A 25,000-nucleotide genomic window follows, 5' to 3' on the forward strand; every position below is an offset into this window, starting at 1 on the left:
CTCTCTCTCTCTCTCTCTCTCTCTCTCTCTCTCTCTCTCTCTCTCTCTCTCTCTCTCTCTTATTAGTACTACTCCATTTTATAACCAGTATTTAATTATTTTATTATGGTTTGGTTTATTTTCTCTAACTGCACTGATTTGAAACACACACACACACACACACACACACACACACACACACACACACACACACACTCTCTCTCTCTCTCTCTCTCTCTCTCTCTCTCTCTCTCTGGACAAAGCAGAACAAAGGCATTTTCTTTCAAGAGGAATGGCTGACGTGCCTTCGTTTCCAGAGAGAGAGAGAGAGAGAGAGAGAGAGAGAGAGAGAGAGAGAGAGAGAGAGAGAGAGAGAGAGAGAGAGAGAGAGAGAGAGAGAGAGAGAGAGAGATGCAATTTGTACTTAGGAAAAAAAACCCCACCTCGTTACATTACAGATACACTAATGTCCTCTGTAACAAGTAGCGGGTGTTGCAAAAATTCCAGTTATCCGCCATTATTTCGCTATTCTACTCAATTAAGCTGTAGATATAACTCCCTGCTGAAGCTTACCACTCACCACTAACCACCAAGCCACGCCAAGCCACCCACAACCCACTACAACCCACTATAACCCACTACAGCCCAGCCAAGCCACCCGCGTACCGCCAAGACGCATGGAATTCAAAACCCAGCGGATAGACGTGCGGCGGTTCCTGATGTGGACGTGGTTGTGGTGGTGGCGATGCGGGGAGTCAGGGACGTGTGTTGTCATGCTTGAATACCTGCAGGAGGGACGGACCATCAGCTTCTGGAAATCAAACTGGTGGCTCTGCGCGAGTTGGCACTGCGGCGGATTTGTTGGCGGGCATTGTCATCGAGTCAGGCATCAGGACGTGAGGGGTTCCGGGAGGTGGAGGAGGACAAGGGATGAGGGAGCCAGCATTGAGTATTGCAAGGGATGAGGCGGGCGAGGCGGGCTGTCACAAAGGGATTTCTCCTCCGCTGCCTCGACACGACACTTGGTTCCGTGGACAAAAATCGTGTTTGGGTCTTACCTTTGACTGTTTTCTTTACTTTGTTTCTTTTGGGTGTGTGAAGGAGGTTGCCGATGACCCCCAAAAAAAGGGAAAAGGCGTTAATATATCAACGTAAAGAAGGAAAGAAGAGAAAAGAAATGAAGAAACAAGTAAACAGGGAAGATAATTTAAAGTAATGACCATAGAAACACAATTGACTAACCTTCAAGAAAACACGATAACCAGCAAGAACCCATAAGTACAACGCTGCGAATAACAGAAGTCACAAACGATATCTATAAAGGCAGCAGGAAGAGCCATCAAACCACCTTCAGTAGCACCACGGGTCTTGCGGAACACAAATGATACTTGTTTCCTCAGCGTATCACCGTTCCAGACACCTCTCGCTGCGCTATAGGGGAAGATAACCATTGAAACAGTCACCCTACGTGTCTTTCCATCAATTACACCTCGCGTCCACAGTGGAAACCCGGGAACGCGAGGCTGGGGAGAGCGAGGACAAGGAGACAGAGGCGGCAGGACAGCGGCGGGCCTGGAAACGCTCTTGTGCTGGCAGGAAAGGGAATCGTCAGGTGCAATATTGGGACAGCTGTCGTCACTAACGTTACACAACAGGCGGGTGCTTTGCTGGGCTGGGGCGGGACTCGTTATCAGACAGTGCTGCAATAGGGACTGGGACGGGAGCTGGGGGAACTGGAGGGACAGAGGACGCGGCCAGAGGAAAGGAGAGAGAGAGAGGAGAGGGAAGAGACACCGTGAGCAGGAAGCGAAGAGGACGAGTATTGGAGGGACAAATAGAGGCAACACCCACAGAGCAGCGGCCAGAGGGAAGGAAAAGGAAGCAAAGATGGCGAGTACTGTAGCAGGAGCAGACGGGGAAAGCGGTAACAGTATCAGGGTGGGAGTCGCGGCGGAAGCTGCTGGGATGGGAAGCAGCGCCGCGCACCGTTGTGGATAGAAACGGCGAACACAAATTAAGATTAGAATCGCGGACATCAGCGCTGGGAAAGGCGTCTGCAGTGCTTAGTGTCTTCCTTCCCTGTGACTCAACTCCCACTCCGAGGCTCCCATGTTTGTTACGGATGCATTTAAGCGGAAACAATTCGCCGGTTCTGATTTTGTTGTAGAAATAAATTGAATAAAAGAAAAGTAAAGAGAATAGGAGTAAGAACGACATTTAAGAGAAAATAAGAAAATTTTGCTGCAGGAAATATATTTAACTTAAACAAACGGTAAAGAAATACAACACAGAACAAGATTTAAAAGAATGGAGGAAACTTTTATTGCAGGAAGTGAATTCAACTTAAGAGAAAGAGAAAGGAAACCAGAATAAGACTGGGAAGGAATGGTGAAGGAAATCTAGTTGTAGAAAATGCAATAAACCTTAAATGAAAAGCAAAGGAAATAGAAACCAGCATAGTAACATTAGCCAATAGACAGGAAGCGGAAATTTGTTTGTGCAGTCACAAAGAAATAGGAAAAAAATATGAAAAAAATTAGGAAAAAGACAAATTTGCAAGAAAAAAGACGGAAATTTGAAAGGATCCCTAAAAATAAACAGGAATAAGAAATTTATACCATACACTCGCTACAGTAACCCAAAAGAAAAAAAAATGGAGGAAGAGAAAGAAATTTACAAGAAGGAAGGACTAACATTTAAAGAAAGAAGAGAATTTGAAGAAGAGATTCCAAATTTTCTAACAGTGACTTGAACCAATGGACGGAAAGCGGGAATTTATTTACCACACAGACCACAGTCATCAGTATCGCATTGACATGACCCGCGCCAGGAAGAAGAGGCAAACACGAAACCGCAAAATTCTCAGGGAAAACGAAAAAAAAAAAAAAAAAAAAAAAAGAAATGAATAAATAAATAAAGAAAAGAAAGAAGACGAGACGGTGGAAAAATAAAACCATCCTCTTCTTCCAGTTTTGTGTAATTGGAACTGAGTGCCTGAAAAAAAAGAAAAAAAAATTGCAGATCACGTGATTATGTTCAGTGAGCTCTGTTAAGATAATAGAAGGTTATTATTATTATTCCTACTATTATTTTCCTCATCCTGATCTATGTTTTAGTTTTTCTCCCATTGTCGCTGCGTTTTTCCAGAAATTTTATTAAAGCTACAATTTGTTTGATTTGTATTATTCGAATAAGTTTTGTTTTATGTTCATATGCCTGTTAGTTGGACTCTCTCTCTCTCTCTCTCTCTCTCTCTCTCTCTCTCTCTCTCTCTCTCTCTCTCTCTGCTACATAATCAGCAGGCAAACCGCTACATTATGTCACAACAATGGACCAACATATGCATTCCGTTTTCTTTACAATATGTCAGGTTGGAGGGGACACGAAAGGCAAAGGTTGTGGATTCTCTTCCTGTTTTGCTCTTCACCTGATTATATACATCTCATATCTCCTCTTTGTGTTTCCTTCCTGCATTTCTTTCTACACGTGTATCTCTGCTTTCCATCTGTTCACGTATGTCTCTTCTGTACTCTTGTGTTTATTTTATATGTTTTTGTTATGTATTTAGTTTATTTCGTCTAATTCTTTCTTTTTGTTTGTGGTTCGGTTTAATGATTAGATTACTGTGGTTTCTCTTTGGTCTTGATAAAACGTTGTGGTGCAGGGAACTAAATTCATATTCCGCCGTTTTTGTTCTGTTAAGTCTCTCAAGTATTTTTATAGTGGTAACTAAGGAGGACAATGGCAGTAAGAGGGTTAATCTTCTCTGAGACGTGTAATACATCATAATATTAGCCATTGTACAAAATCCTTCTAAGCATCTAAGTACTGAGAAAAAGAGATTACAAGAGAAGGTTTACCACTTTCCAGCCAGCATAATGTTTAGAGGTGGCTGCGGAACGAAATTAGTGTTGATATTGTTACTATGATTTACAGTATTTCACGACATTGAAAGCACTATGCAAAATCAAAAGGGAGTTGAAAGAGCAGATTTAGCATTGTCTACCAAGCATAATGTTTAGAGATGGTTGTAAAAGAAAGGGAAGTATCTTAGAATGGTTTATGATTAAGTGACGATGTGCTAATCTAAATATCAGTGAAGGAGTTAAAGCAAAGTGATGAAGTAGGTAAGAAATTTTTGAGTCTATAGTGTAATTTCTGCTCAGTAAGATCAATTAGAGTTACTCAGAAGTTTGTCATCATTAATATACAAACAATTAAAGAATTCAATAGGTTTTCGTCATTTCCCTCCATTTTTCTGAGAGGGGATTGAAGAAATGGGCGGGGACGAGAAGCTGCAGATAAACATTCTCCCTTTCCTCCCTTCCCTCCCTTCCCTCATTCATCCCCAGGTCCGTTTTCTTTTTTTTTTTTTCATCCCCTTCTTTTTCAGCCTGACTTGTCTACTTCCTGGCGTCGCTTTGTACCTTTCTCGTCACCTTTTTCCGCCTTCGTGTTTCCCATTTCTCTTCTTTCTTTATGGGAGGGAATATAGGTCAGACGTTCACTGTGATAAACGTAAATTGCATTCTCGATATTCCTGTGATTTTTCTGGAGGGAATAATGATCAGGTTTCTCTGTTATTTTTCTTGTAATATCTATGTTTATTTTTTACTTGATCGTAAGGTTTGTCTGAATTCTGGACTTGATTTTTTTTAATGATTGTTATGTTTGCTTGTGTACTCTCTATGTACTTTCTCTCTTTGTACTCTCTCTCTCTCTCCCTCTCTCATTCCACCCACCACACACTCGTACAGGTCAATTTGTCACATGCGTAGGTAGGTATGCTAAGTGACCGGGACCTCGTGGGCGGCAACCTGCGGGAACTACCTTAATGACAGGCTAGGTAACAGCTACAGGCACACGGACAGACAGGTGCTCAAAGACAGACAGACAGACAGACAGGCATAGAGTACAAGTGGCGCGACAGATGGAGAGAGAGATGTGCGGTTCGGCCAACAACCTCTCTCTCTCTCTCTCTCTCTCTCTCTCTCTCTCTCTCTCTCTCTCTCTCTCTCTCTCTCTCTCTCTCTCTCTCTCTCTCTCTCTCTCTCTCTCTCTCTCTCTCTCTCTCTCTCTCTCTCTCTCTCTCTCTCTCTCTCTCTCACGTAACAATGCAAGACTGGGATGGTTTTTGTCTAAATTTAAAGAAGCGTGAATTTCGTGTACTCCCAGAGAGAGAGAGAGAGAGAGAGAGAGAGAGAGAGAGAGAGAGAGAGAGAGAGAGAGAGAGAGAGAGAGAGAGAGGAAGTAAATATACAGGCAGGGATGGATGCGTGATACAAGAGAGTGACGGATATTTAAGTGAGGAAGAGGAACCAGGAAATTTCAGAGCAGAGAGGAAAAGAGACACAAAGGGTGGAAGAGAAACTGGCAGATTTTGATAGCGATGGAAGGGGGAAGGAAAGAGAGGAGAAGGTGGGTGCTGGATATTAAAGTGAGAGGAGGAGAGACGGGGTTGGGTTGAGAGAGAGAGAGAGAATGTAGAAAGTATTTGAGATTTAAGAAAAATAAATAAATAAGTGAGGAGGAAGAGAATAAGAGAGAAATAGTTTGAAATTAGCGACTATTGAAGACAGAAATAGAAGAAGAAAAGAAAAAGGGAGAATGATAGAAACAGACACACAGACAAAAATAAATACAGGTAAACAGACAGCAACAGAGATCAATACACGGAAGAAAACAGAAAGACAGACAGAGAACAGACAGTGAGAGTACCAAGGAACGAAAGAGGCAGTGGTCTGGGAAGAGTTGTGAGAGGGGAGTTGGGAGATGGACAGGAGAGAGAGAGAGAGAGAGAGAGAGAGAGAGAGAGAGAGAGAGAGAGAGAGAGAGAGAGAGAGAGAGAGAGAGAGGATAGAGATGAGCCTGAGATAGGAAAGGATTCAATTATGATAGTGTGACTGGAAGTATTTTCCTCTTTGGGATAGCATTGTCCACCGCCGGCAGTGATACAGAGGCGGTGATGGAGGGTGAGAGAGAGAGAGAGAGAGAGAGAGAGAGAGAGAGAGAGAGAGAGAGAGAGAGAGAGAGAGAGAGAGAGAGAGAGAGTAAATAATGAATAGCTGTCATGTCGTTTAGTGTAACATAATAATGACAATAATAATAATAGTAGTAGTAGTAGTAGTAGTAGTAGTAGTAGTAGTAGTAGTAGTAGTAGTAAAAGTAATAACAACAAACATAAGAAGTACAAAATTAAATCACATCGAAAACAACCCAAATATAATAATTCTCTTACATTTATACGAGTTTTCTCATGTTTATCTTTTGTCTTGTCTAAAATCCTCTTTTTCTTCTACAGGTAAATGGTTCGCCTTCTTCCTGCCGGCGCACCTTCGGGTAATCTAAAAAGGGACGGAGGGAGGAAGGTAAGGAGGTTGTGAAGGTGGTGGTTGTGTGCTCAGTAAGGTATAGTCGTCTCTCTCTCTCTCTCTCTCTCTCTCTCTCTCTCTCTCTCTCTCTCTCTCTCTCTCTCTCTCTCTCTCTCATTACCTCTGTAGTAATTGGCAGGTGTAAAATTTGGGGATCGTGTCTTAATTCTTAGGTAAAGGTGTGTGTGTGTGTGTGTGTGTGTGTGTGTGTGTGTGTGTGTGTAAGTGAGAGGTGAGAAACAGAGGTAGGGAAAAAGTTTTGAAAGTACAGCCCTACCCTATCACACACACACACACACACACACACACACACACACACACACACACACACACACATGATGACCACCACAATATGATGACCACAATGAGCAAAGTTGGAGCATTCTGTGGGTGAATAGCGCCCCACTTCCTTCCCCATGAGCTGAGTGTAATGTCTGGGGAGGGAGAGAGTATGTGTTCCTTCCTCAGACCTCCTCATTACTCCCCAGCCTATTAACACCAGTCTACTCTTGGTTTATTTCATCCTTAACCCTCTTGTTTTTCCTTACCATATTCCTTAACAATTTTCCATCTATAATTTTATCGGTTCCTTCCTCAGATCCTTTTCCCCCTTGATTCCCCGAACCCATTTTCTCTCCAGTCTTGCCTTTACTCTGTTCTGTACCAGCTCTTCATTTATTTTTGCCTCCCCATATTTCTTATTAAGTTCCTAGGTATTGTTTTATCTCCCCAGTTTTCTCATTGAATCTTACAGCTGTCTTCTTACTCTCTCTCCCCCAGTATTTCCCTTTGTCTTCTGTAAGCTCCCTCAGTCATAAAGTCCCAAGCTTTTATAATTTGTCATCTCCCCAGTTTTTTTCGTCCTTTCTCTTCTTCATTATTCTGTTATTTTATTTTTCTGCCTTCAAATCCCTTCCTTTCCTATCCCTTACACATAGCTGTTATTATTATATCTATATATCCCTTCCCCTTCTCTTCTTTTTTCCTTCACTTCTCTTCTCTTCTCTTCTCTTCTCTTTCTCTCCCTTCACTTCCCTCCCCTTTGTCGTCTCTTCCTTGCTCTATTTAATCCTCCTTATCTCTACATCTTCTTTTCACTTTCCCCTCTCCTTTCAAGTTCTCCTTCGTTCCCTCTTTATTCTTCCATTCAACTCCTTCACTTAATTCCTCAGCTACACTACCTCCTCCTGCTCCTTCTCTTCCTCCTCCTTTTTTATTCTTTCTCTTCTTCTTCTTCGTGGCCACTTCCCTCTTCCTCAGAAACTGTTGAGAAATGGATGATGAGAGAAGAATCATTTTTACCTTCCAACTTTAGGTGAATGGACACAAAAAATGGGTGACAAGGGAGGGGGGGAAGGGAGAGGATGGTACGTGTAGCTTTAGTTAAGAGTATTGTTCCTTCCTCCTCCTCCTCCTCCTCCTCCTCATTGCCTTTTCGTTCCTCTCTCCCTCTCTCTCTGTCTCTGTCTCGTTCTCTGTCGTTTTCTCTTTCTTCTTCTCTTTCTTCCTCTTTTTTTTTGTTTAGTTTTGCTTGTTTTTTATTTTTGTTGGGTTGAACTGAAACTGATTTGTTTTTGTGTGTTTTTGTTTGTTTGTTGTTGTTTGTTTGGTGTTGGTGGTGGTGGTGGTGGTTGTAGTGGTGGGTATGGTAATGTTGTTGTTATTGTTCAATCTTCTTCCTCTTCTTCTTTGCCTCCTCCTCCTCCTCCTCCTCCTCCTCTTTTTCTTTGCCTCCTCCTCCTCTTTTTCTTTGCCTCCTCCTCCTTCTCCTCCTCCTCTTCCTCCTCTTGTTTTCTTCTGCAAGTATTTTCTTTCGTCTTTTTTATACTGGTGTTGTCACAAGTTTCCGTTTGTTTTGTTCCTCCTCCTCTTCCTCCTCCTCCTCCTCCTCCTCCTCCTCCAACCAACACTTCCTTCTCCTCTTACAGTGTCGAAGTGAAAGCAAAAATGGCCAGAAGAGAGAGAAAAAAAAAACACAATCATAAAAAAAAGCTAAAAAAAATCCCCTAAGTTATTTCCATGAGTTTCTACACACACACACACACACACACACACACACACACACACACACACACACACACACCGCAGCACTCACTCACTTCACCTTAAACTTGTAAATGTATGCAGATTGTGTTTTACGGGCGATCTAATTACCTTTACCTGGGAATTTCTCCTCCACTGTGAAGATGAAACTCAGTTAGTCCATTTTGCGTCCCCCTTTGTGTGTGTGTGTGTGTGTGTGTGTGTGTGTGTGTGTGTGTGTGTGTGTGTGTGTGTGTGTGTGTGGCTATTCATAATGGGATGTAGGTGGAAAGAGGTCAGACACACATACACACACACACACACACACACACACACACACACACACACACACAGAGAGAGAGAGAGAGAGAGAGAGAGAGAGAGAGAGAGAGAGAGAGAGAGAGAGAGAGAGAGAGAGAGAGAGAGAGAGAGAGAGAGAGAGAGAGGTCTCACCACCACACCAGGCAACACAGCGTCCTTTATACACTGTTTACCTGCCGTGAATAAACTGTTTAAGACGTGTTTGTCGAAGCCACCACCACCACCACCACCACCACCACCACCACCACCACCACGACCACAACCACCATCACCGCTACCTTGCGAAACTAAGCAGAACCTCACACACCCACGCACACACACACACATCAACCGCAGCCCTACTTTCCAATATAACAAACCTCCACACCCTCTCTCTCTCTCTCTCTCTCTCTCTCTCTCTCTCTCTCTCTCTCTCTCTCTCTCTCTCTGGTTCATCACTTAACATCTCTCCTGAGCGTCTACCGTCAGCCCAGCCCCGTGTTCACCTTATCAACCTATTCATTCAGGTGTGGCAGGGAGTCCAGACACCTGACCCTCGTCACCGCCTCGCCATGTGGTGCTGAGGTGGTGGTGGTGGTGGTGGTCGTGGTGGTGGTGACGGTTGGAAGGTTTGCCTGTGCTCTCTTCTTTTATTATTTTCTTCTAGTCGTTTTTTTTTTCTTTTCTTTCTGTCTTTTTTTATTCATTCGTTATGTTCTCTTAAGTCTCTTTCTTTTTCTCTTTTATTGCTGTTTATTTATTTGTTTTCTTTCGGTTCTTTTTATATTTGTTTTCTTGTCTCTTTTTTTAATCTTTTTCTCTTTTTTGTGTTCTGTCTCTTTGATTGATTCTCTTCTCTTCCTTTTAAGTGTTTCTATTTTTCATTGTCATTTTTTTATCTTGATCTATTATCTATTCTTTCTCCTTTTTATCATTCAATAGTTTCCTTTAGTATCATGTTATATTCTCTCTCCCTCTCTCTCTCTCTCTCTCTCTCTCTCTCTCTCTCTCTCTCTCTCTCTCTCTCTCTCTCTCTCTCTCTCTCTCTCGCTAGTTATCTATTCCCCTCATGTTTTTATTTCCCACATTTTTCTTCTTATCTTCGCTTCATTAATCATGCCATCTCAAGTCCTCATCATTATCTTTCCTCCTTCCTCCTTCCTCTTCTCCCTTCATCATTTATCTCACATTTCTCGCTTGTTTACTCCTTAATTTTGCTCACCTCGTCTGCATAACTGTGCATGTCTGTTTGTTAGTGTGTGTGTGTGTGTGTGTGTGTGTGTGTGTGTGTGTGTGTGTGTGTGTGTGTGTGTCTCTCTCTCTCTCTCTCTCTCTCTCTCTCTCTCTCTCTCGCCTCCCGTACCCCGCCCAGCTGATAAATCTCACCTGAGTCGTTGCAATGTTTCCAGTTAATCCACACCTCGTGGGGGACTCCTGACGGCGCGCCTTGAAACGTAATCCTATTTAGACACAACACCTAGGCAGAGGGAAGGCGTAGGGGCAGATGGCAGGGGGTTAATTGAGGCACTTGTTCGCGCCTCAGGAACGGGGCTTGGAAGGAGGAGGAAGGAGAGCAGGGAAGCAAGGAGTAAAGGGAAGGGAGGTAGAGAGGAGGATGAAGGTACTGTGCTTGTAGAAGTCTTAGAAGGCAACGTGTAGGGAGTGACATTAATGGGTTCTAGAGAATGAAAGTGGTTCAGGAGGTGGTTGTGGTGACTCTAGGTGGGTTAAAGAATTATGTGATGGTTATCCTTCGAGGTTGGGGGTGCCAAGGGAGGTGCGGGCTTGGGCTTCGGGGGTGGCAACGAAAGGATGAGAAATATTGATAAGGGTTGCATTAATTTAGCTCAAGGTGAAAGGGAATATAGATGGCATGATGATTGGTGGAGGTAGAGGGTCAGAGAGAGAGAGAGAGAGAGAGAGAGAGAGAGAGAGAGAGAGAGAGAGAGAGAGAGAGAGAGAGAGAGATTTTTCATGCTGATTTTAAATAATATAATGATTCTGGAGGTGAATAAATAAGAAATTTCCCATTAAAATCTGAAAATATTGAAAGGAACTAGAGAGAGAGAGAGAGAGAGAGAGAGAGAGAGAGAGAGAGAGAGAGAGAGAGAGAGTGAGTGTACGTATGCTTTATAATATTTGTAGGCTTGTATATCATTATCAACCCTCCTCCTCCTCCTCCTCCTCCTCCTCCTCCTTCTCCTCCTTCTCCTCTTCCTCCTCCTTCGCTTCTCTTCCCTCTCCCTGTCACTCTTAACTCTTATCAGTGACACAAACACTATCTCACATCTTTTATTTGTAATATCTTTTTAGTTAGCGAGAGAGAGAGAGAGAGAGAGAGAGAGAGAGAGAGAGAGAGAGAGAGAGAGAGAGAGAGAGTATGATACCAGCAAGAGGCAAACAAGCTCTTACACACACACACACACACACACACACACACACACACACACACACACACACACACACACACACACACACACACACACACAGATAGACAAACAGACCCCTCGAATCGCCTCAGTGGTTTGTGAAAGTAACAATTTATAATTTGGGTGACACAGAGGAGAGATATATCGCACCATTGAAAACAGCCAGCTACTCTCCACCTCTCTTTCTCTCTCTCTCTCTCTCTCTCTCTCTCTCTCTCTCTCTCTCTCTCTCTCTCTCTCTCTCTCTCTGACACTATTTTCATTTACAGTTTCCCGACCGCCGCTCGTTGACTGCGTGCTGAGAGAGAGAGAGAGAGAGAGAGAGAGAGAGAGAGAGAGAGAGAGAGAGAGAGAGAGAGAGAGAGAGAGAGAGAGAGAGAGTAACCGGCGTCCCGTGACATAGTGTGAGAGAAAGGAGAGAAAAAGAGAGAGAGGGGAGGAACTATCATTGATAAGATTGTTTGAGCATCAATTAGACATCTGGAGAGAGAGAGAGAGAGAGAGAGAGAGAGAGAGAGAGAGAGAGAGAGAGAGAGAGAGAGAGAGAGAGAGAGAGATTTACAGTAACAGACAGACACAGACGAGGATTACAAACTAGATAACAGATCACATACATAATTTTCAAGTAAGTTAAGTAGAATAAGAGTCAAAGAAAGCTGTAGTGTATGTATGTGTGTGTGTGTGTGTGTGTGTGTGTGTGTGTGTAGTGACCGTGAAATGATACCTAGGAAGAAAAGAAGTAAGGAAGGAGAAAAGGAAGGAAGGAAGGAAGGAAGGAAGAGAGGAAGTGTGGGAAGTGCAAATAACAGGTAAATTTAGGGTCTGTGGGAAAAAGATATAAGAATTACCGAGTTAAGAGAAAATATTACACTCGTATGTGGAAGAAAATGAGAAAAATAGACGCTGCGTTAACTGATGATAATTTGATGGTTGAGGAAATGAGGAAAGCAATAAAAGAAAAATAGTAACGGGATTGTGTATTGAAATCTGGAAAAGAGAGAGAGAGAGAGAGAGAGAGAGAGAGAGAGAGAGAGAGAGAGAGAGAGAGAGAGAGAGAGAGACCGTCGTATATTACTAGAGAACATCAGAAAACAAACAATAGGAGAACAAAAACACCACTACTCACACACACACACACACACACACACACACACACACACACACACACACACACACACACACACAGACACGGGACAACACACTCACCTACTCACCTCACCTAATACTACCTTGGATGTGAAAGAAACTCCTGAAGGAAACCAAAACTCTACCATTACAAACCGTTTTTCCCTTTCGCGTGACGGGAGTGGCGGTGCTGTTACGGTTACGGGAACAGACTGCGCGGGGAAGGTGCGGGTGGTGGTACTAGACGCAGCGGAGACAAAATGAATGCACCCTCATTACCATATTCCCTTAATCATTCATTTATTCATGTATTCACTGTTCCCGCACATTAATGCATTTGTCGCCGCTTCCATGGCAGCCGTGAGCGTTTATATGGGGTGAGAAATGGAGTGTGGAGTGTGTGCTGGTGGTGCTGGTGGTGTTGGTGGTGCTGGTGGTGCGGGGTAAGGGAGTAACTAGTTTTGTTGGTTTTTTGTGTTTTTTTTGTTTTGAGGGTGATCAGTTGAGAAAAATAAAAAGAATAAATAAACTCCCCCCCCAAAAAAAAAGAAAATAACTCGCACTAATAAGAATAACTTCATGAATAAACAAATGAAATGGAAGCCGGAACGTTATCAAAACAGAATGCAAATTTGAAGAACATTTTTTAAGACTGGAAAAAAAAAATACGTATAAGAATACATGAGAAGAATATATTAGGAAAGACACATTTTAACCTATGACGAGGGAATCACGCCTCGGGAACTTAGGTAGAAGAATGATAATAAAAAAAAATAAATAAATAGGACACAAACTTAGGACAGACTGTATTGTATGCTATGTTAAAAGTAGCAAAATGGTCCTTAAGACAACAATTGACTTTAAGGCAGGACAGACTGTGCATTAGGCCTGAAGTGTCCTGTGAGTGATGTGCGTTAAGAGACATACCGCAGTGGGAATGGAGGCAGGTGTGTGTGTGTGTGTGTGTGTGTGTGAGGAGAGCAGCGGTGGTAGCGGCGGCCGGAGGTGACTACAGCTGGTGTGAGTAATGGCAGTAGTGGATTTGTGGCATTGAGTTGTTGGGTTGTAACCGTCCATTAGGGCACGGCTGGGAGGTATATAGCCGCGCACCCACCCCTTATCACCTGGTGGGATCCGGGGGGCTTACAATCATCCTGCTATTTATTCCCTCCTCGCATTTTTTCTCTCTCGCTTTTTTTCCACGCGTGCGGTCAGCTGGGAGAGGCGTCCTTCCATCACGGGCCAGCCTGCATGTTGCCTGAACGCCTCAATGCTGGTGATAAAGAAGGAAATGATGACGGGGGTGATCTCAACCTGCCTCTTTTACCTCGTTGGCTGCAGGAGGGTCATGCAGTCAGCCAGGCAGTGAGTGAGTGAGTGAGTGAGTGTGAGTGAGTCAGTGAGTGAGTCAGAGTGGCAGCAGCAACGTGATGGTGGAACTTGACATTATGGGAGCTGCTTAGGTGTTATCTGGCTGATAAGATAACGTATGCTTCCACTCCTTCCTCCTCCTCCTCCTCCTCCTCCTCCTCCTCCTCCTCCTCCTGCCGGTGTGTTAATTAAGCACGTATCGCCGTAATCAGATCAGCGGTTAGCAAGAACGTACCCAATAAATAACGAGCGTTGAAATATGTGAGGTATTTTATAGGTTGTTGTTGTTGTTGGTGGGGGTGATGGTGGTGGTGGTGGTAGTGGTGGTGGCTGTTATTGATAGTAACAGGAGTAGGAGGAGGAGGAGGAGAAGGACTAGGAAGAAGAAGAAGAGAAGGAGAAAAGAAAAGGCAAGAAAGAGCGGAATAGAAAGGAGGAAGGAGGAGGAGAAAAACGATTAACAAGATGGAGGAGAAGAGAAGAGGACGAGAAGAACGAGGAGGACGAGAAGGACGAGGAGGAGAAGGAGGAGGAGGAGGAGGAGGAGGAGGAGGAGGAGGAGGAGGAGGAGTAAGAGAAGTAAGAGGCGGAAGAAAATTCAAGATATTCACAAAGTTTGCTCTCCTTAGACCAGAAGAACGATGCTTAAAAAGAAAGGCAGGAAATCATGAAGGACAAAACTCGGGAGGAAAGTTTAACCTAATGGTATTACAGAGGGGACGAGTTTGCCTATAAAGAGACTCAAGATACTGTGGCTTTATGTCCCCCTAGCCAAACACTTTATTTTGTTAGTGTAGCTGTCTCTCTCTCTCTGTGTGTGTGTGTGTGTGTGTGTGTGTGTGTGTGTGTGTGTAGTTCAGTGTCCCTTTTTTTGTTTGTTTTGTTAGTGGGTTGGTTTTGCATTATCTATACGTTTGTTTATGATTTTGAGAAGTTTGTATGTGTGTGTGTGTGTGTGTGTGTGTGGTGGGGGCGGGGATGTGAGGTGACTGGATGGGTGTGACTCTCTCTCTCTCTCTCTCTCTCTCTCTCTCTCTCTCTCTCTCTCTCTCTCTCTCTCTCTCTGTAACACACCCAACTATCCCGTCCACCCACCGGCCGCTTCATCTTCTCAATAAGCAAGTGGTTATATGCTAATCCCTGGCATTACCATATCTGATTAAAGATCCCCCTGTGACACTCGCCTTTACCTTCCCCCAACACACCCCCATAACATTAGCTCACCTCACCTCACCTGCATGCTGTTCCGCCACCTGTTTGCTGCTCCGCCACCTGCTTGTCCACCTGTCACTCCTCTCACTTGTGCTGTCTTCTATCTGAAATTTGTGGAGGAGTACTTATTACTTATATTCGTGGTTTTTCATGAGTTATTTAGTAATTCCTTTTTTTCTTAACTAGTTACATGTTTATTTACTTACATGCTTTCTTAATCATTTATCTGTTTTCTTATTTACCTGTTTATGTGCCTACTTACTTCTATGTCTACTTGTTGTATATTAACTTAGACCTCACAGTACTTAGTATGCTTTGTTATCCACACCTCTTGCTTAACCTCAACCCTCATTATACTCGGCCGAGACACGCCCCGTACAAGACACACTGTTAATCCCTGCTTAGTCCTGCTCCTCAAGCCTAGACTCCCTCCTCCTTCCTCTTCCCTTCCTCCCGTGGTCCCTCCCGCGCAGAAAGTCACGTTTCATTGAAAAAAAAAAAAAAAGTCGATATGATGAAAGTTGCAGCATGATTAAAGTTGCTCTCCGCAGTGAAAGTTCTCGGCTCTGTAACTTAGCAGTGTGTGATGAGTGTGATAAGGAAAGATACTGCGGGTGTGTGCTTCTCTAGGGGGATTATTTCATAGTTTTTAAAGGGCGTTTGGGAGATAAGGATAGTAGGATATGCTAGATTGCTTACAGACATGATGGAAGTAAAGGAAATAAGACAAAACTGGATGATATAAGAGACAAAATAAGGGGAGCAGGAGAAGAAAAAAGGCAAATTTCATCAGTTAGCCAAATACGACACATTAAATAAGGAGAGAGAGAGAGAGAGAGAGAGAGAGAGAGAGAGAGAGAGAGAGAGAGAGAGAGAGAGAGAGAGAGAGAGAGAGACCAAACACTCACACAAACACCAAAGCATATCACCTTGAGCCTTACAAAACCGGTATGTGTGTGTGTGTGTGTGTGTGTGTGTGTGTGTGTGTGTGTGTGTGTGTGTGTGTGTGTGTGTGTGTGTGTGTGTGTGTGTGTGTGTGTTGTGGAACGAATCCTCTCACGTATTCCAGACTCACTCGCAGCACCAATAGTCTCTTTAATGTGCATTTAAAAATATACCGTGAAAAGCGACGAAATGGATGACGTACGTATATTTGTGCAGAATTTCACGCTCGAGTTTGCTTCATACATTGGACGCGAATTATTATTATTTTTCACTCTCGTCCTCCAACGGCAAAAATTTATGTTATATTTTGGTAAAGGGTTATTCAGAGAGAGAGAGAGGGAGAGAGAGAGAGAGAAATTGCAGTTTCTCGTCTTATCAATATCTTTCATCAGCTTCCTTGTTCGATGCTTCATATTTTGCATCCGTGTATCATTCTCTCTCTCTCTCTCCCTCCCTCTCTCTCTCTCTCTCTCTCTCTCTCTCTCTCTCTCTCTCTGGTCCTCCCCGCCACTCAGCTGATCACCGCCACTCCCAACGTCTCAGGAGCAGGGCGGAGCGTTGCCATCCACTGGGGCCGCGTGAGATGACAGGTAGAGGGACGTGTGATGGGACGTGCGTGTGGTCTGGCGTACCTTGCGAGAGAGAGAGAGAGAGAGAGAGAGAGAGAGAGAGAGAGAGAGAGAGAGAGAGAGAGAGAGAGAGAGAGAGAGAGAGAGAGAGTTTTTGGGTTTTGATGTTTGAATAGGAATAGTTTTGGTGCTAAGAAATGCTGAGAAAGAAAGGAAGGAAGGAAGGAAGGAAAATGGGAAGGAAGAAAAGATAAGAGAATAAAAAGTAGCAAGGTAGAAAGGAAGAAAGGAAGGACGAACGGAAGGAACAGAGAGAGAGAGAGAGAGAGAGAGAGAGAGAGAGAGAGAGAGAGAGAGAGAGAGAGAGAGAGAGAGAGAGAGAGAGATTACGTACGTACTCAAGGGGAGACTGAGTGGAGGAAGAGGAGGAGGAGGAGGAGGAGGAGGAGGAGGAGGAGGGGGAAGAGAGTTTTAGAATTCAATAAGATGAAAAGTTAAAAGGAAGACGTGGAGCTGAAAAGGAAAGCCATGAATGGTTATGAGAAGAATACAAAAAATGAGCAGCGTTAAAGGAGAGAGAGAGAGAGAGAGAGAGAGAGAGAGAGAGAGAGAGAGAGAGAGAGAGAGAGAGAGAGAGAGAGAGAGAGAGGCGGGTTGAAGAAAAAAAGAAAACTAGGCACGTGTCAACAAGAGAATAATAAAGAAAAGAAAATAGAAAAATAAAGAAGAAAAGAATTCGACTCGTGGTAAGAAAAAAAAAATGAAAAAAATTGAAAAAATAAGAAAGAAAACGAAAAGAAAATCTGAAAAAAAATATACGTAAACGATACAAAATTATTTAACGTAACACTAGAGAACGCAGAGGAAAATATTAAAGGGAAAATAAGGAAAAGAAATAGAAGAAACTGCTTTTCTTACACCTCGACGTATTATTATTAAAGGCAATGCAAGGAAATTCTGTGTTAGTCAAACTTCTAATGAGTTTCAAGGTAAAAAGAAAAAAGGAAAAAAAGAGAAAAAATGTCGCTTTATTAAAAACTGATGAAAGAACCGATACATTGAAGAGAGAGAGAGAGAGAGAGAGAGAGAGAGAGAGAGAGAGAGAGAGAGAGAGAGAGAGAGAGAGAGATAGTCGAAACACGGGAACAGTACTGGTGATAGTAGTAGTAGTAGTTATAGTAGTAATAGTAGTTATAGAAGAAATAATATTATTTTACCAAGAGGAGGAGGAGGAAGAAGAGGAACAGTAGGATGAGGCGAAGGAAGAGGAGGATGAGGAGACGAGTAGGAAGAATGAAAGGAGAAAGAGGAAGGGAGGAGGCGATACAGGAAGAGGCAGCGAAGGAGTGAGAAGGGAGAGGAGGAAGATTAAGAAGGGTGGAGAGGAAGAGGAAGCGGAAGTAGGAAGAGGAGGAAGACACGGACCGGAAAGATAGACAAACTTAAGGAGGAGGAGGAGGAGGAGGAGGAGGAGGAGGAGGAAGCGAAGGAGAGGAAGGCGTGGGAGGTAAAAAGGTAAAGAAAACGGAATTGAAGGAACATAGAACCAGTGAAGGGATGAAGAAAGGAGAGAAGGAGGAAAAGAAGGAGAAGGAGGAGGAAGACGAAGAAGAAAGGGCGTTCGTGGTGAGCATTTGGGAAGAACGATAATGAGAGTTTAATATCCACGTGGCAATAAGATGCTTTCCCTCCTTTTTGTTTGTTCTCCCCGTGACGCGGCAGGGGAGGTAATGAGCGGGAGGAGGAGAAGGGGGAAGAAGAAGAGGAGGAGGAGGAGGAGGAGGAAGAGAAGGCAGTCAGGGAGAAGATATGATTAGATGCCCTTTTTTATTTTCATTCTAATATTCTTTTTATCAGAAATCTATTCACATCACACACACACACACACACACACACACACACACACACACACACACACACACACACACACACACACACACACAGGTGAAAGGCAAGTGCGTTTTATATGTTATTAAATCATCTAACCATCACTTAAGAAACACGCAAAGGGAGGGAGAGAGGAAGGAGGAGGAGGAGGAGGAGGAGGAGGAATAATAAGTGAAGTAGCCTCCCCTCACCTTCCTCGAGGCTGCAGGAAGGTGGGGTGAGGGGTGCTGATGAGGGGAAGAGAGGGGAGAGGAGAGCGAGGGGAGAGGAAAGAGGGGAGGCACAAGACTGAGAGCAAAGTTGTTTGTTTCTTCCTCATTGCCACGCGCTGTAAGATGCTGGCTCTCTCTCTCTCTCTCTCTCTCTCTCTCTCTCTCTCTCTCTCTCTCTCTCTCTCTCTCATACGCACTGCATTACCACCCATCTTTAATAGTCAGTCAGTCCGTCAGTCATTTAGTCGCCCAATCAGTCAGTCAGTCAGCAAGTCACTCACTCAATCCGTCAGTCAGTCAGTCAGTCAGTCAGTCAGTCAGCCATACAATTATATCTTCCGTCAGTCGTCCAGTCATCCAGTCATAAAGTCAGTTATCCAGTCACTCGTAAGATTAGTCACTTACTCGATCAGTCACAAGGACATACATACAATCAGTCTGCTTGATTAAGTGTATCCATTTCCTTTTGGCATGAATATCACCACTGCGTCTCAAGGGAGGGGGAAGAAGGGAGAGTGAGAAAAGGAGAGAGAAAAAGGAGAAGCTAGTTAGGGAGATGGGAGTAAAAGTAAGGAGGAAAGAAAGGGTGAGATAACGAGTGATGATGAGGTGAAAAGGCAGACTATTGAATAAAGAGCATAAGAGAAGGATGAGAGGAAGGAAAGTAAAGGGATGAAATAAGGCGAAAGACGGAAGGGAAGAGTGAAAAGGAAGAGTGAAAGAGGAAAGAGAATAAGAACTCCGAGTGGAAGTAAGAAAAGTAAAGGAGAGGATAAGCAGTAAAGGAAAACGTGGAGGGAAGGGGAGAGAAAGATAAAAGATAACATGAAAGAAAGGGAGAGGAGGGAGAGGAGAGGAGAGAAGAGAGGAGAGGAGGAATGCGTACGTACAGGCCAAGAATTGTGAGTGGAAAGTAAGGGGAAGGGAGGAGAGGAGAGAGGAGAGACGGGGGAAACAATGACGAAAAATGAGGAAGAGGGAGAAAGTAAGAAGAGGAAGAGGAGGGGGAAAGAGTAGCAGGAATGCACACTAGCCAGGTATTCTTGAGCAGCCAGAGTGGAATGCACAAGTTGGAATGCACATGCAACGCCGTGCAGGAGAGGAAGCTGTTGCGTGTCTGAGGGCCGTGCGCATGACTCCTGGCGTGCACGCATGACGGGCCTGGAGGAGGAGGAGGAGGAGGAGGAGGAGGAGGAGGAGGAGGAGGAGGAGGAGGAGGAGGAGGAGGAGGAGGAGGAGAATCAATGTGTATAACCATAAAATTCACTGCATGACCTTCGTGTTGGCTGTTGGGATCACTGTCGTGTGTGTGTGTGTGTGTGTGTGTGTGTGTGTCGCGCGCCAGGAAGGGGGAAGGAAGGTACGTGGCTGTGTTGTGTGTGTGCGTCAGAATATCGGAGCAGCAACGAAACACAAATTAACCTGAATAACAATAACTACACCTCCTATTCTACCTCCCCCTCCTCCTCCTCCTCCTCCTCCTCCTCCTCCTCCTCCTCAATCATCCTTAACGACAACAATAACACCACTACTACCACTATCGTCCTCCTCCACCTCCTTCTCCTCCTCCTCCTCTTCCTCCTTCCACTCCATCACCACTGCTAACAATACTACCACCTCCTTCCCTCCTCCTCCTCCTCCTCCTTCTCCTCCACCTTCTCCTCCTTCACCAGCTACAGATTCTCTTCTATTCTGTCACTAGGCACACAACCCACCCAGTTTTTCCCCTTCCCCCCTGTGGGTTTCCCTGATATTTGGGTTCCCACGGGTGTCAGGGAGGCGCGCTGTGATAACCTGTGTGTCCAGCATATGGCCTGTGTTCTGTGTCAGCTGAGGGAATTAAATTGGGGTTTGATGAGTTAGATAGATTTGAGTGGAGGTAAATTTATGATCTTGCTAGAGTTGGGTAGAGATAAACTTTTGATTTTACTAGAGTTGAATAAAGATAAGCTTGTGATCTTAGTAATTGTGTACAGATAAACTTTTGATCTTAGTAGAGTTGAGAAAAGTTGTTACCTTACTAAACTTTGCTGATGTGTTCACAGCTCACCACTCTCCACCAGCGCATACAGACAAACTTTTGATCTTACTAGAGTTAAAGAAAGATAAAGTTCTAATCGTACTAGAGTTAAGTGGAAATAAACTTCTTACCTTACTAAACCTTACTGATATGTTCACAGCTCACCACTCGCCGCTAACACACACACACACACACACACACACACACACACACACACTCCCAGCCCAACCACTGCACACAGCACGTCGTAGTATTAGCCCAGACCAAGACCAAGACACCAAAACACAGCCTTGCGCCGCCACACGCTTGATGGAAATGCAAATAAATAAAGCAAAAATACTAACAATGAAAATAAAAAAACAAGTAAGCAAGGAGGAAATACACGCTACTCCCCTTCTCCCTCCTCCTCCTCCTCCTCCTCCTCCTCCTCCTCCTCCTCCTCCTCCTCCTCCTCCTCCTCCTCCCTTTACTGGGCTTCCGTGTCACACTAATGTTCCCGTGGCGAATGACAGTCTGGGAAATACAGTCACACACACACACACACACACACACACACACACACACACACACACACACACCACACGTCTGTACACCACACCAGCATAACGCACAATAGAAAACGAAGAGGAGAAAAATGTGGATAGCAGGTGAGCTCAGGTGAGAGAAAGCGAGAGAGTAAGAGCGCGCGCACACACACACAAAAAAAAAAAAGGTGAAGAAAGAAAAGAAAAGAAAAGAAAAAATAACAGTAACTTACCGGAATAATGGAGTGACACGGGGCGACAAAATTCCTTAATTCACGGTGTTTGGGGCTGCGAGACGTGTTGATTCTCCATAAACTACACCCGGAGAACACTCAGCGAACCAGGAGTATAAATTGCCCATGGAACATAAACTTGGCCCCGGGCACCTTCGCTCCCCACGCCGCGGCCCACACGACCCTCCGTCACGCCACGCCCGGCGGGGTGCGCTGGGTGGCGCCGCGCTGGTCATTGGGGCTGCCTCGGCGCCGCTGAATATTGCACAGAGATGGCAAAAGCGGCGAGGGTGTGGGGTTGTGAGGCAGGTATGGTGGATAGGGTGTGTGGGGAGGGTGAGGATAGGATAAAGGTGTTGGAAGAGGGATATGGTGTGTGGCAAGAGGAGGGAAGATGGAGGGGTGTGGGGGGATAGAAGAATAGGGTGAGATGAAGGGGGTAGGATGTAGGGTGTCTGTAGGGAGATAGAGAGAGGGAGGGATAAGTTGTGTAGGAGGGAGGACAGGGTGTTTGAAGGAGGAAGGATAGGGTGCCATAAGGAAGAAGGATGTGAAGGAATGATAGTTTATATGTGGATAGGGAGAAGGACAGTCTGTAGGATAGGGAAAAGAGACAGACAGACTGACAGACAGACAGACAGAGACAGTGAGAGAAAGTGAGAATGAATGTGCTAAGAAAAACAGACACGTACATCTTTCTTATCCATTTTACGAGTGTCACTTGAACTACAATTTTCTCCCTCCACCTTCGTGCTTCTGGTGCTTGGCTGGCTGCTTAATTGTCCTTCGTGAGAGAGAGAGAGAGAGAGAGAGAGAGAGAGAGAGAGAGAGAGAGAGAGAGAGAGAGAGAGAGAGAGAGAGAGAGAGAGAGAGAGAGAGAGAGAGAGAGAGAGAGAGAGAGAGAGAGAGAGAGAGAGAGAGAGAAAGTGCTGTTATGTGACTGTTGTGAAATAGTTATAAAAATGATACTGTGCGTTAGATTGTATGCATTTTGTACTCTCGTGTGTGTGTGTGTGTGTGTGTGTGTGTGTGTGTGTGTGTGTGTGTGTGTGTGTGTGTGTGTGTGAGGGAAAGCAAGGGCTGTGTATGCAGGAAGGGAGGGAAGGAGGTAGAAGAGAAAAAGAGAGAGGAAGAGGAAAAAGAGAATGTATGGAAAAACGAGTGAGAGAGAGAAACAGAGAAACACACACACACACACACACACACACACACACACACACACACACACACACACACACACAGAAAGGTGTGTTCATATATTTTGAAGGAAAAGAAAATTATTATTATCTTCTCCTCCTCCTTTTCCTCCTTTCTCTTCTTCCTCATCCTTCCTTCACGCTAAGAAAATTAAAACGAAAAAGAAAAACAGAAAAAAAAAACACGGATATCTCAGATTTGTATGCATATTAATTAAAGTCACGTTTTCTGTTGCTCTCCGATTAGGTAAAGGTCGGGGGAGGTGGTGGTGGGGAGTCTATTATAAATTCCCATAATGGCTGGAGAGGCCCCGGAGAAGACCTATAATTTGTGGGGTTTGGCCACTCAGATTCCTTGCCCCGGAGAATATTTTAGCTGATTTACGAGCACGTGGTTTAATCCTCCGTGTTGCCAGCTGGAATTAACCTCACCTAACCTCACCTTGGCCTGCCTGTGGTGAATGTTGTTAAGTTTTATTGGATTGTTTTGCTTACCAGGTATTTGTTGCGTTCTATTCTTAGTGTTCTGTTTAATAATTTGGTGTTTTTTTTTCTTTTCTTGTTTTCGTTATCTATTTTTTTCGTGTTTGTTTTTGGTTATTTTGTTCTATTTTCTTTTTAGTCTTTTTCTTTGTTTTCCTAATTTTCTCTTCGTTTTTTTCATGGTTAGTTTGTTTTCTTCCTCACTGTTTTTTCTTTCCTTCTTGTTATTTTTCTACTTCTTTCTCCATGTCTCTTTTCTTTTTCCTCATCATTCTTGTCGTCTTTCTCGTGTTCCTCCCCTTCTCTGCATTTTTTCTTCTTTATCAATGTCCTTTATCTTCATCTTCGTTCATCTTGCTTCTCCTTATTCTTTTTTTATCATGTTTCCCATCTCTTTCCTTCTCCTTCGCCATCTTCCTGTTTTCTTGCATTTTTTTCCCATTTCTATCAGTTTCTTAATCTCCTTTATCCGTCACATCCTCTTCTTCTTTCTCCTCATCTCCTCTCTCATTCCTTTCCACGACTTTCATAACCTTTTCTCCTCATCACATTTCTCCTTCTCCTCTGCATTCCATTTCTTTTTTTCTCTCCTGCTTCTTCACTCCTTCCTCCTCATCCTCATGGCCATTTTCCTCCTGTTCTTCCTTTTCCATTTTCTTTACCCGTGCCTTCATCTCTCTTTCTCCCTCATCATCTTTTTCATCCCTCTCTCTCTCTCTCTCTCTCTCTCTCTCTCTCTCTCTCTCTCTCTCTCTCTCTCTCTCTCTCTCTCTCTCTCCATCTCTCTTCTTTTTCCTTCTTGATGAAAGCTCACCACCACCACCACCACCACCATCACTACTACTACTACTACTACTACTACTACCAAAATCTTATCAGTATTCTAGGATATCAAAAGAAGAAGAAAAAAAAGGGACTTAGATAAGGAAGATGATGATGAACTGGCCTGAAGTAGAGATGGGCCTGAATACTTGCGCGATAGCCGGATTGTTAGGCTGAGTATGTGGCGCGTTTTATGGATTTTGATAACGTTTTGAATTTCTTCCTTTCATCCTCGTCCGTTTTTTTTTTTTTTTTAATTAGTTTTACTGGATTTTTTTTATATTTTTATTTCCTTTTTGCCAGTCATTCTTTCGTTCGTTTTACTGGCGTTCTTCTATCTTCATCTCTTTCTTTCTTTTCTTCTTTCTTTTCTCTCATTATCTCCTTCTTTTTATTGGTGTTTCCCAGCTCCTTCCCTCCCGTACTCCTTTCTTTATTTCCTTTATTTTTTTCTTTCTCCACTCTTTTCTCCCTCTCTTCTTTCTCTCTTCCTATTCCCCTCCTTCTTCCTCTTTCTTTTCCCCATTTCATTCCTCCTTTTCTTTCTCTTCCATCTTCATATTTTTATTTTTATCCCTCCTCTTCCCCTCTTTCCTCCTCTCTCATTCTTTATTCCTCTGCCTCTTCTCTTCATTCCTTATCCTTATCCTTTCTCTCCTCTTCTCTTCTTTTTACTATTCCTCTTCTGTCCAAATCCTTCTCCTCCTCTTCCTCCTCCTCCTCCTTCTTCTCTTCCTTCTCTCTCCTGGCCTTCCTCTCCTCCATTCCTCTCCATTTCATTCCGTTTAGTTTTCCTCTTCCATCCAGTTTCTCTCCTCCTCCTCCTCCTCCTCCTCCTCCTCCTCCTCCTCCTCCTCCTCCTCCTCCTCCTTCTCGCTCGGTTCAGTTCATTGCCAGTCATTTCTTTACTATTTGCTTCCCTGAGTTAAATTTAGAGGCAGTGAACGAAACCATGCGGAACTCCAGGCAAGAGATATTTGGTTGAATTTTTTTTTCGTATTTGTTCTTTTCTTTTCTTTTCTTTTTTTTATTGGTTTAAGTTTTTTTTTTCTTGGAGGAATTGTTGTAATTTTTTTTAAGTTTGTGTTTTTTTCTCTTTTTATATCCATTTATTTATTTTTTTTCATTTTCTATACATTCCTTCTATATTGTCTCCTGTTACTTTATTTATCTGTTTTTTTCTATATTGTTAAGAAATTGAGAAGGAAAGTCAGTTTTTATATTTGTATTTGTGATTTTTTTTTTCCCTCCCCTATTTCTCTTATCTTTTAATTAAGGGCGTTGTATATTTTTAGACTCT

At 43.7% G+C, this 25,000-nt stretch overlaps 1 long non-coding RNA gene across 4 annotated transcripts in view; it reads left to right on the forward strand.

Moving 5' to 3' along the window:
- Positions 1-25,000, forward strand: part of LOC135103114 (uncharacterized) — a 94,176-nt gene that overhangs the window by 16,833 nt on the left and 52,343 nt on the right. The window contains exon 3 of one of the 4 annotated variants that reach the window (XR_010269927.1): positions 6,281-6,411. The exons of the other annotated variants lie outside the window; for them this stretch is intronic. This is a non-coding gene — a long non-coding RNA (uncharacterized LOC135103114). Of the gene's footprint in view, positions 1-6,280; positions 6,412-25,000 lie in introns of those variants that run through there. 4 annotated transcript variants of the gene reach the window in all.

Source organism: Scylla paramamosain, chromosome 8, assembly GCF_035594125.1.
Source record: "Scylla paramamosain isolate STU-SP2022 chromosome 8, ASM3559412v1, whole genome shotgun sequence".
In the NCBI taxonomy this organism is placed as follows: domain Eukaryota; kingdom Metazoa; phylum Arthropoda; class Malacostraca; order Decapoda; family Portunidae; genus Scylla; species Scylla paramamosain.